Raw genomic sequence first — 10,853 nt, 5'->3', positions numbered from 1 at the left:
AAAAAAAAAAAAACTTGCAGTGTAACATTTGAGTTAGCCTTTTTTTTTTCTTTGAGTGAAAAATTTAAATGTAAGAGAACAGTGGCTACACGTTTGGGAAATTGTATCTCACAGTCTCACTCTGGACATGTGTCTTTGTGCAAGGAAGTCGTGCAGTCCTGTCAGAGTTCTTAACTCAGGAAACTTTACCTTTTATGGGAGTTATACTATTACTGCCACACAGAGAACAGCAGATTTGTGAAAATTGTGTAAGACCAGATCAATATTTTAAAACAAACAAGAATCACTGGGCCAATGAAATGAGAACTAAAGACATTTTCATAAAACCAAACAGTTGAGAATCTCAGGGAGGTGAGATTCTGCTTTTTAAAATATATTTTTTATACTTGAAATATTTCCCAAGTTAGTGGACATGCTTTCCTTTTATAATTAGAGGGAAAGCACTTTAGAAAAAAAATATATTCTAAACAACCACAACACAAACAAAAGGCAGATTGAAGAGTTAAAAGAATCGAGAATCGTGAATTCCTTGGCATGTGCTTTGACTCCATTGCCTTTGATTTCTGAGTTTTAAGAACTCCTTAATATCATTTGACAGAACCATGCACCTATTCCCTGAAGGAAGTTTTAAATTGCAACGATTTACCATCCTCAGACTACATACCTACCTCTTTTAGCTGAATCTATAAACTATTCTGTTTCAAACGCTATGTCAGTTTCAGAAACATTATTTTAGTCATGACAATTGTTCTTATTCATAATCTCACTAATGAATTATTCATTATTGATAGTTAACCAAAACTTCCCTTTCATTTACTTGCAGGATCCGGCTTAATTTCAATGATATGTGGAGGCCAGACTTTAGCATACTATTTGTTCAAAGACAACTTTATCTATCCAGATCTGGATAATTTTTAACAGAACAGTTGAATTAATTTGCCTCAGAATTTCTATAATATTACATACATTGTGTTAGAGCTAAATTTTACTTTTTGTTCAAACTTATATTCAAGGTTAAATATATTCAGTATAAAAAGAAAAAAAAAGAAGCTAATGGAGTACAGAACAACTCTAGTAAAATACTTAATAAGCAAAACGTTGCAAACTCATAACATGCAGTGTTTCTCAAAGCGTGTTCCATGTCTATTTGTGGAATCCTGGGTTTAAGTAAGATAGATTTATTTATTTCAGGATTTCTCCAAATGTTTGTTTGTTTATTCTGAAACAAGATCTCACTTATTCACCCAGGTTGGAGTGCAGTAGTATAATCAAAGCTCAACTGCAGCCTCCAACTCCTGGGCTCATGCAATCTTCCTGCCTCAGCCTCTTGAGTAACCGGGACAACAGGCACCTGCCACGATGCCTGGCTAAAATCTTTAACATACTATTATGAACAAGCCATCTCTAAATTATGGTATACATTATGCACTGTTTCTCGAATGTATTTGACTAGAGTCACGCTTTAGAAGCTGCTGATGTATCTTGTGGAAAGTGTAATGTAGCAAGGGGCAGATTCAAAACTACTGTAAATCCCTGCAACCAGAATTGCATTCTTTGATTGGCCTCTGGTATTTGTTCTCTGTTAGAGCATTTCTTATGAAATTACTTCCCTTTTTTAGACTGTGGTCTTCTAACACAGTGCTTTTCAAAATTTAATGTGTATTTGATTTATGTGAGGATCTTGTTACAATGCAGATTTTGATTCAGAGGGCAGGAATTAGGGCCTAAGATTCCATATTTCTAACAATTCCCAAGAAATCCCAGTGCTTGGACCATACTTTGAGTAGCAAGGGTCTAAGTGATTGGGATCATATTTTGGTAAGTTGGTATAGCTCTGTATAACCAGTCCTATGTTTTTAAAAATATCCTTATTATTCAATAAAGGTTTGTTGAATTGGATGTAAACTGAGATGAGTTAAGTTTTTATAACTGTATTAAATATTTACCACATTTTAATATAGTTAAAGTATCTCCTTATATAAAATAAGTGCCTACTATGGTTACAACTAAAATATAAGCATAAGAAAAGGGACAGGAAAGTAACACTCCCTCAAACACACATCCACACAAATGAGAAACTAAACTAAGTCATTGCCTAGATTTTCTCCTGAGTCTTTTGCCTTAAAATGCACTTCTTCCACAAAGGCTTTCCATTCTCCCAATAAGAAATGTCATGGTGATTTTATGTATTTTATGTGTCCATCCAAAAACTGTGATGTATTGATCAGTTACTAGTTTAGAAAATGTAAACTTACCATGTACATGTAAGCATGAAAATATGGCACTGGCTCCTTTGCTTCTTTCTCACATTACTTACCACACGAACTCTTGTATCTCATCCATTATTCCCATTCTTCCAGTTAATTTCTTCCAAAATGATTGGCCGTGGAAGTGACAAAACCTGGAGCTCACCTAATCAGTCAAGGTACTATGAATTCCAATTACTAACGAAGATTTTATATCTTTTTTTTTTTTTTTTTTGAGACAGAGTCTTCCTCTGTCGCCCAGGCTGGAGTGCAGTGGCGCGATCTCGGCTCACTGCAAGCTCCGCCTCCCCAGTTCACGCCATTCTCCTGCCTCAGCCTACTGAGTAGCTGGGACTACAGGCACCCGCCACCACGCCTGGCTAACTTTTTTTTTTTTTTTTTTTCAGTACAGACAGGGTTTCACCGTATTAGCCAGGATGCTCTCGATCTCCTGACCTCGTGATCCACCCGCGTCGGGCTCCCAAAGTGTTGGGATTACAGGCGTAAGCCGCCGCGCCTGGCAGATTTTTTATCTTTTAAGGAAGGCAGCATAGGGTGGCTATGAAAGTGCCAGCAATGTGAGCTTTGATTCTGCAATTAAAACCCCCATTGACAGTACACAGGAAAAAGTGCCTTGTTAGAGAGACAACAAAACTCATTTCTGCTCTGTGCAAAGTACAGACAGTAAACAAACCATGAATACACTGATGAGGAAGTGTGCCCCTGTAAAACTAACACCCTTGGAAGAAATTTACAGAAACACTAAAACTGCCTAAATACATTGGTTAATTAAAAAAGATTTGGTTGATTAAGTACTTTTTAATATAATGAAAATTAAGTTCTACTGGTAAATTACAATAACAATCTCTCCAGACTCAGAAGACCTTAATATCTTGTCATTCTGTAGTGTAGTTTAATTAGCATGTTTATTCCTAGGATTAGAAATCCATCTGCTCAGGTAATTACTATTGTGCTACTCCTTCATTTTATTTCTTCTGATGGTAGGAATAATCTGTGGTTTTCCTCTTTTACTCATTAAAATGATTACCATTGTCTATTTGATGACATCTCCTGACACAAAAAAATTAAAATTCAATTAGAATGCATATTTTAGCACAAAAATATTATATATCAAACATATCAACTAAATATCCACTTTAGTTTTTATTGCCTTAAATGATAAATAAAACCTTTTCAAAGGCCAAGAGTTATGTTTATTTAACTAACTTTTCCAGTGTCCCATATAAAAGCATAAGTTGGTAGAATCCTACCCAGTATTTTGATGCATAGTTTTAGGATTAATATTTTCATATTTTCAAGAAGGATAATACTCGTATGTTGTGCATAACTACTTCACAAACATGCTTTAAAGTTATGATACCATTGTGTTATTTTATATTTAAATCCATTTACATACTCCTTTAATAACGTTTTACTTAAAAAAATTATGTCCCAAATGAATGAACAGTATATTTTCTTTGGCCGATAATAATCCCAAATATATATGAGAACTATTTTCACATTTGCAGTATAAAGATCAGATTCCTATCTAAAATTTTATGGGTTTTGTTCAACCAATTTACCTTAATAGCTGAACTGATGAATTCTAAGCCTGTTTAGTATCACTAAAGCTGTAGAGCTTATCCTATAAAATTGCAAACATATGTATTATGAGATAGAGAAGTTTGTTTATGACAAATATCTAACAGAAGAACAAAAGCACTTCCTAATGTTGTTGCTTTATACACTTTAGAAACATGAATTGCTAGGTAAGTAAATGCATAGCAAAGCATCCATAGATATAGCTTTGGTAAAAATTGTCAAAAAAGGAAGAAAATACAATATGGTTCGTATGAACATAATGTAATTCTTCTATAGAAAATTTCAACTGTATAAACAGTTCTCACAAAATATGAAAAAATGTGGGAACATTTCACATTTTTAATAGGGGACAATAAAATTACAACTTTTCCATTTATTATTTCTTACTTAGCTGTTTCTTTCACATTTTTTTAATTCTACAAATGTTTTTGGTGGTTCAGTGATATAAGGCTCAAATACATCCTAAAAAACAGTGAAGGCCGGGCGCGGTGGCTCAAGCCTGTAATCCCAGCACTTTGGGAGGCCGAGACGGGCGGATCACGAGGTCAGGAGATCGAGACCATCCTGGCTAACATGGTGAAACCCCGTCTCTACTAAAATACAAAAAAACTAGCCGGGCGACCTGGCGGGCGCCTGTAGTCCCAGCTACTCGGGAGGCTGAGGCAGGAGAATGGCGTGAACCCGGGAGGCAGAGCTTGCAGTGAGCTGAGATCCGGCCACTGCACTCCAGCCTGGGCGACAGAGCGAGACTCCGTCTCAAAAAAAAAAAAAAAAAAAAAAACGGTTAATTACCACTTGACCTTCTTCTTAGTGAAAATATTCATCACCACCATTCCCACTTACCCAATAATTTAAACAAACCAAAATATTATTTCAACTAAGTATTTTAAATGACACCTTTTAAAATATCAAACTGTTAATCTAACCAATATTTTAAAAGTTGATATAACATTTCTTTATCTAAAACTGAGTTTGTATTTCTTTATTATGCCTGTGTATTTCTTGTACATTAACACTCTTAGAGATTACCACAGTATTGTGTTCTTTATTGTTTAAAAAAATACAAAAAGTGTGAAGAAGAAAACCAAGATAACTCATAATCTTACAATTCAGAGTCAAGATAATCTCAGCCAACATTTGTGTATGTGTATGTATATGTGTATGTATGTGTGCATTATTTGAATAGTTTGTATTATACTATAATTTTAAATTCTGCTTCTCTAAAACTTTATGTTATATTCTAAACAGGTTATTAAAGATATTTCAAATGGCTGTACATTTTTCTATAATATAAATATTATAATTTATTTAATCCTTAATACTGATGCTTGAATTTTTTGGGTTTTTTTCCTCACATTAAGTAGATAGATCTTAGATAGGTCTTCATTTGCATTCCTGGATAGTTCTTTCAAATGGATCACTAGAAGTAGAATTATTAGGTCATACAGTGTGACAATTTTTTAATTATTGAAAAATATTTTCAAATTGGTTTTCAGAAATGTTGTATTATTCTTCCCTCAGAAGTTTGAGCACACCCACTTTATTATATCACTTCAACATTAAGAATTATTATTTTACACTATTAATATGCATCTAAAAATTATATTTTTGTGAAAAAAATACCAACTCCTCAGTTGTTGCAAAAAACTGGTTTGTATAATTGAAACCTAAATGAAGGTGGTTAGGAAGCCAAATCTAATTCAGAAGAATTTAATTTTATCCTACTTCTGGAGTAACCTTTAACAACAAATATGGATTGAATGCCTACACTGCACACGATGCCAGTTACCCATCCATTTATGTAGCTATTTATTTAACCAGCCAACAAATATTTATTGAATGCCTCCTACACGTCAGACAATTTTGCTAGTTTCTGGGATATCATGCTAGGCATTATGGGAAATATAAAAGCAAAGGACACATCTGATTTTCTCCTACCTCCCATTTTGGTTCACCGAAGCACATAATGTCTCAAGAGAAGGAAAAAGGAAGAGAGAAGGGGAAAGTTTGTGTTGGAACCCTACCCCTATCTCTTATTAACTGTGTGATCCAGATGAATCTTTTTACCTTACCTTACAAATGAATGGTAATCTTCAAATTACATCATGTTTAGCATGGTCAAGTGTAACAGGTAAAGCAGTGTATCTAGTAATTGTCATATCTGTAACTAGCTGTTTTTGGGTAGATGATAGGGCATAAAAGGAGAAGAGATGTAAGCTATTTGAGGGCAGGAATATGATTTTGTTCATTGCTATATAACCAGCTTCTAAAACACTGTCTGTTACATATCAAGTGTGCAATACACATTTGTTAAATAAGAGAAAAAACAAATTAATTTTTCCTTGCTTCAAAGCAGTCAGCTACAATCCATCAAATTAGTTGCAAACTGGAAGACTCCAGGAAGTGTCAAACACTGGCACACCTGGGAAGGGATTGATCCTTGAGCTGATTCCGCCAATCAAAAGTCTTTAATGTCCTAAGGAAAAGACATGCACAGATTGCCTTGGAGAAAGAAGATACCAAGTAGCAAGGGAGTAAAATGTTTAAACCCAATGTAATTGGACACGTTGTATATTCCCAATACTCCTGTTGAGAGCAGACTCAGCAAAAACTACATTTAAAATTTTCAACTCATTAGTAAGTAAAGCATATTTTACACAAGGTTTTTTGGGGGAGCTGGAGGAGGGATTGCATTGCACTTGACAAAGCACACTGCTTTATCCCTTCATTAGACATCCTGGCTCTCTCCCCTAGCTACTGCTAATTGCCAGATCTCTTTTCCCTTTCTTGCCTTCTCTCTACACAGCCTCTAAAAACACCTGTATGTTTCAAGCCAATCAGATTCAGACCACAGCTAATTTATACAGGCAATCAAAGCAAAATTCTTAGCTAACAACTATCCTTTGTTCTCCAATCTTGTTCCTTCAGGGTATCATTTTGCCCCATCCCAAAGGACCTTCTAAGATAATCACTGTATCCAAAGATATCAAGTCTCTTCTCAGCGCCAAATTTTGCTGCTGAAATGGAAATATTCTATGTATGTTGTAGAACAGTTCTATCCAACAGCACTTTCTGCAATGATAAAAATGTTCTGTATACATGCTGTGTTACTCAGTAGCCACTAGCTACATGTGGCTATGGAGCTCTTGAAATGTGGCTACTGTGATCGAGGAACTGAATTTTTTATTTAATTCAAATTTAAACCAGTGGCAACTGCATTTGCCAGTGCAGATCTAGAGGATCTCCTTGTCATTTTACAAGGAAAAGATAGTAGCATCTGCAGATGTTAGAATTCCCAATCAGGCTGAGCTTGAGGCTGAGTTTTTAAGGGCAGAAAGATCCACCCTGGAGAATAAGCTTCAGTGGCAATCAATGTGCTTCCTTCCATGGTCAAAACTAGATCTGATCTCCCTCTTCTCTGGGCACCTACTTACTGTTTGTGATTGCAGTGGAAAATGAAGAGGGGAAAAAATCCATCAGTTGCACAGTGACAGAAAAAAATCCAGATGGAGATGTACAGACTGGACCCTACCTTGGTGTGGAGGCAGAGTCCATTCCATAGCATGGGGTAGCACGGACACACAAGCACCTGAGCTATCTCAAAGTGGCTTGTAAAAAGTCATTGTCTGCCATGGATAACATTCATCAGAGGACAATCAAATGGGCAAAAACCCAAGTGGGATTAGGAATGAACAGCATTCCAACTTTCCAGAACTCAAGACATTCCAAAAGAAAAAGTACACAAATCTCAGAGACATCGTGCATAAAGACTGTGTGTACATTGTGCAGTAATGTACAATGTGTTGGTGCCTTTATTTCCTTTCATATTAAAAAAAAAATTGTGGCTGGGCGTGGTGGCTCACGCCTGTAATCACAACACTTTGGGAGGCTGAAGTCGGCAGATCATTTGAGGTCAGGAGTTTGAGACCATCCTGGCCAACATGGTGAAACCCTATCTCTATTAAAAATACAAAAATTAGCCGGACATGGTAGCACACACCTGCAATCCCAGCTACTTGGGAGGCTGAGGCAGGAGAATTGCTTGAACCTGGGAGGTGGAGGTTGCAGTGAGCCAAGATCAAGCCACTGCACTCCAGCCTGGGTAACAGAGCAAAACCCTGTCTCAAAAAAATAAGTAACATTTTTTTAAAAAATTAACTTCTACTTTGGAGCTAGGACTGAAAGTTTTTTTTTTTTTTTTTTTTTTCCTCTTTCATGAGTGTTTAGTATCAGTGGGTCTTAAATGTGAAAATGTGCTGGCCATGCTTTAAAAACAAACAAGAAACAGTCTCAGAAATATGTAATCTTACAATCCATCTCCTCTTTCCCTTTCCTTTATAGGCCTCCCGGTTGTCTCCTGGAACTAATACTATCTGTACAGTCTAAGTGGAGTATTAAATGGCAATGTGTTCCAAACCATCTGCATCCAGTTGGGTTAATGGCATCAAGAAAAAAGAATAAATGGGAATTGGATGTAGTGATGCCTACTATGTTATATGACTATTTTTATGGTCACAATGCCTTTCACCATCGAGCACCATTCTTTATCTTGAATGGTTTGAGAACATGAAAATAACTTAAGATTTTCAGTAATGCTGAGAATGAATTAGGTTTTAAATGGTCATTTCCAGAAGATAATGTCAAATATATTTAATCCTATAATAGCTACCCCTTGTCCTTCCCCACAAAATGTTTTATAATCTTTTCTTAATTTGCTGCACTTTTATTCTCTGAAGATTACAGGTTTTCATTCTTTTATTCAACACTGAAAAAAATGTAGTAAATTAAGATGTATATAGGAGTTATCCAGTGAGACTTGCAGTTAATTTTCTATCAAATTTAAAGTAGTCAGCAAGTCTTCTAATGAGTGTATCAGTGGTACCTAGTTATGAATCATCAGCATCTCTTTCTAGGAAACTACTGTCACAAAATGACTAGGATGCAGATAAAATGAGAGGTTGGCATTAGGCAGAAAAGTTACTATTTGGTGCCCTCTGAAGAACTTAGAAGTTTTTTGATAACCATGCTATGGTACAATATGGTAAGCACTGAGTAAGTGTAACATGCCATTATACAACTGAGTAATTGAGACACAAGTATTTGTTTATAGACTGGCACCAAGAACCATGGTGAGTTTTCTGCCCCTACTGTTAATATCCTTTCACTACGGAATTGTTCTAATCCTTTGGCTACTGCTCTCACCTCCTTTTCCTCCACCCTTGTGTGCCAAGTGTTCAGGAAAGATTATTCCTTGGAAGGTAGTATGATGCCTGCTTTTGGTCTTACCAAAGGCCAGGAAGCTTTGTGCTAAAGCTAGCAGCAGATCTCAGCCACCTGGAAGCTATCACTCACGAAAGAGAATATTATTGCCAGGAGTAGAGCTTTAAGCAAACTCCCCTCAGACCAAAGGTCTCAGGCGAAGGTCACAGGAAGATTTCATATATATCCAATTGCATCTCATCTCAGCAACATCACTTTATCTAGAATGTGGGGTCTTCCTAGGTGCCGCTGGAGGCAGAGAGTCTCTGAATGGCCTTGACCTACCTCCCTGCCTCAGTCCTGTGGAGGGGATGATCTACCTCCTCCCATTCCCATCACCCCAGATCCCAGCCCTTGGTGTTATCTGAGAATTCCCCAAGGACCTAAAGTGAATAAAGGGCTTTCCATTTTCAAGGAGCCACATACTTTGGAAGGAAATAAGAGTCTACAGGAAATACTGAGATCTCAGACGTGGCCTCCTGGGAAAGGAGTCCCTAAGGGCTGTCGCCTTGCCTCTCTCTGATCCGATACCACCCCCATCCCTCTCAACAAAGAAGAGCCATCCCAAAAAGCTCTAACGAAAGACTTGGTCTGACCTATGTAACACAGAGATATGGTCCAAGGAAAACACAAACCCACAAATCAGAGCACAACATGCACAAAAGTGTTTTTACACAATATAGTTCTTCCAAAAATGGCAAATCAACTGAGCAAATATACCTCTATGGAAGATAGCATATTCAAGATACGGAAGAATTTCCACCACAGAGAGAAAAAGAAGGCAGCAATTTTAAAACAAATATATACATATTCCATATTTTCCCTCAAACAGAAAAATAGGAAACATCATTTCTTCAGCGAGAACAGTTGGTAATCATACAAAAGCAACAGATTTAGAAATCATGGAAATGAAAATATAGTCATTGCTATAAAAGCTAAGTAGACAAGATAATTAGTCGTCTAAATACGGCTGAAGAAAAAGATTAATGACATGAAAAAAGAATTGAGAAACTCAGAATTCACTACAGAAAAAGAGATGGAAAATATGGAAAAGCTGAAACATGGAAGCTAGATTGAGAAGCTTCAACACCCATTTAATCAACACCTACAAGTATATGCCAGTAAAAATAAAGAAGAGAAAATATGTGGATGTTATAGCTGAAGGGCTTCTGAAACTGCAGAGGCATATGTGTTTCCAGGTGAAAGGGCGTACCAAATGTCAAGTCAGATAAATGTAAGAACCCAAACCTGATCAACACATACAGAAACTGAAGAAGAATGATGATGAAGATAAAAATCTTTAAAAACAACCAGATATAAAAAGGTATCCAATGGAGGAAAAGGTGCTATTCAGAATGCTGGTCAACTTGAGGCAAATATGTTGTCCAAAAATATCTGGGGACTGACTCTGCTTCCTCCTGACCCTCTGCGTCCCAACCTCTCCATGATCAGGTGAGAATTTGGCCTTGCTGACACTGAATGTGGTTAATGAAACAGAAAGGATGGTGTTTATAATCATTTCCTTAAAGCAAGCAAATAGACTTAGTGTAAATTTATAGTGAATAAACCAAAATCTCTTAATAAGAAAGTAAAGTGGCATTAAAATAAATTGATCTTTCCAGACCTGTCAAGCCCCTACCTTGTGTGGAAAGTGCTCCTGCTGACCAAGAAAAAGAGAAAATGTAAATAAACAATGTTTGGAATAAAATACTAGATATAATTCAGATGAAGTAGAGGATTTTAGAG

Source organism: Rhinopithecus bieti, unplaced genomic scaffold, assembly GCF_001698545.2.
Source record: "Rhinopithecus bieti isolate Rb0 unplaced genomic scaffold, ASM169854v2 scaffold_19, whole genome shotgun sequence".
Lineage (NCBI taxonomy): Eukaryota > Metazoa > Chordata > Mammalia > Primates > Cercopithecidae > Rhinopithecus > Rhinopithecus bieti.
Note: the sequence above shows the minus strand (reverse complement) of the source record.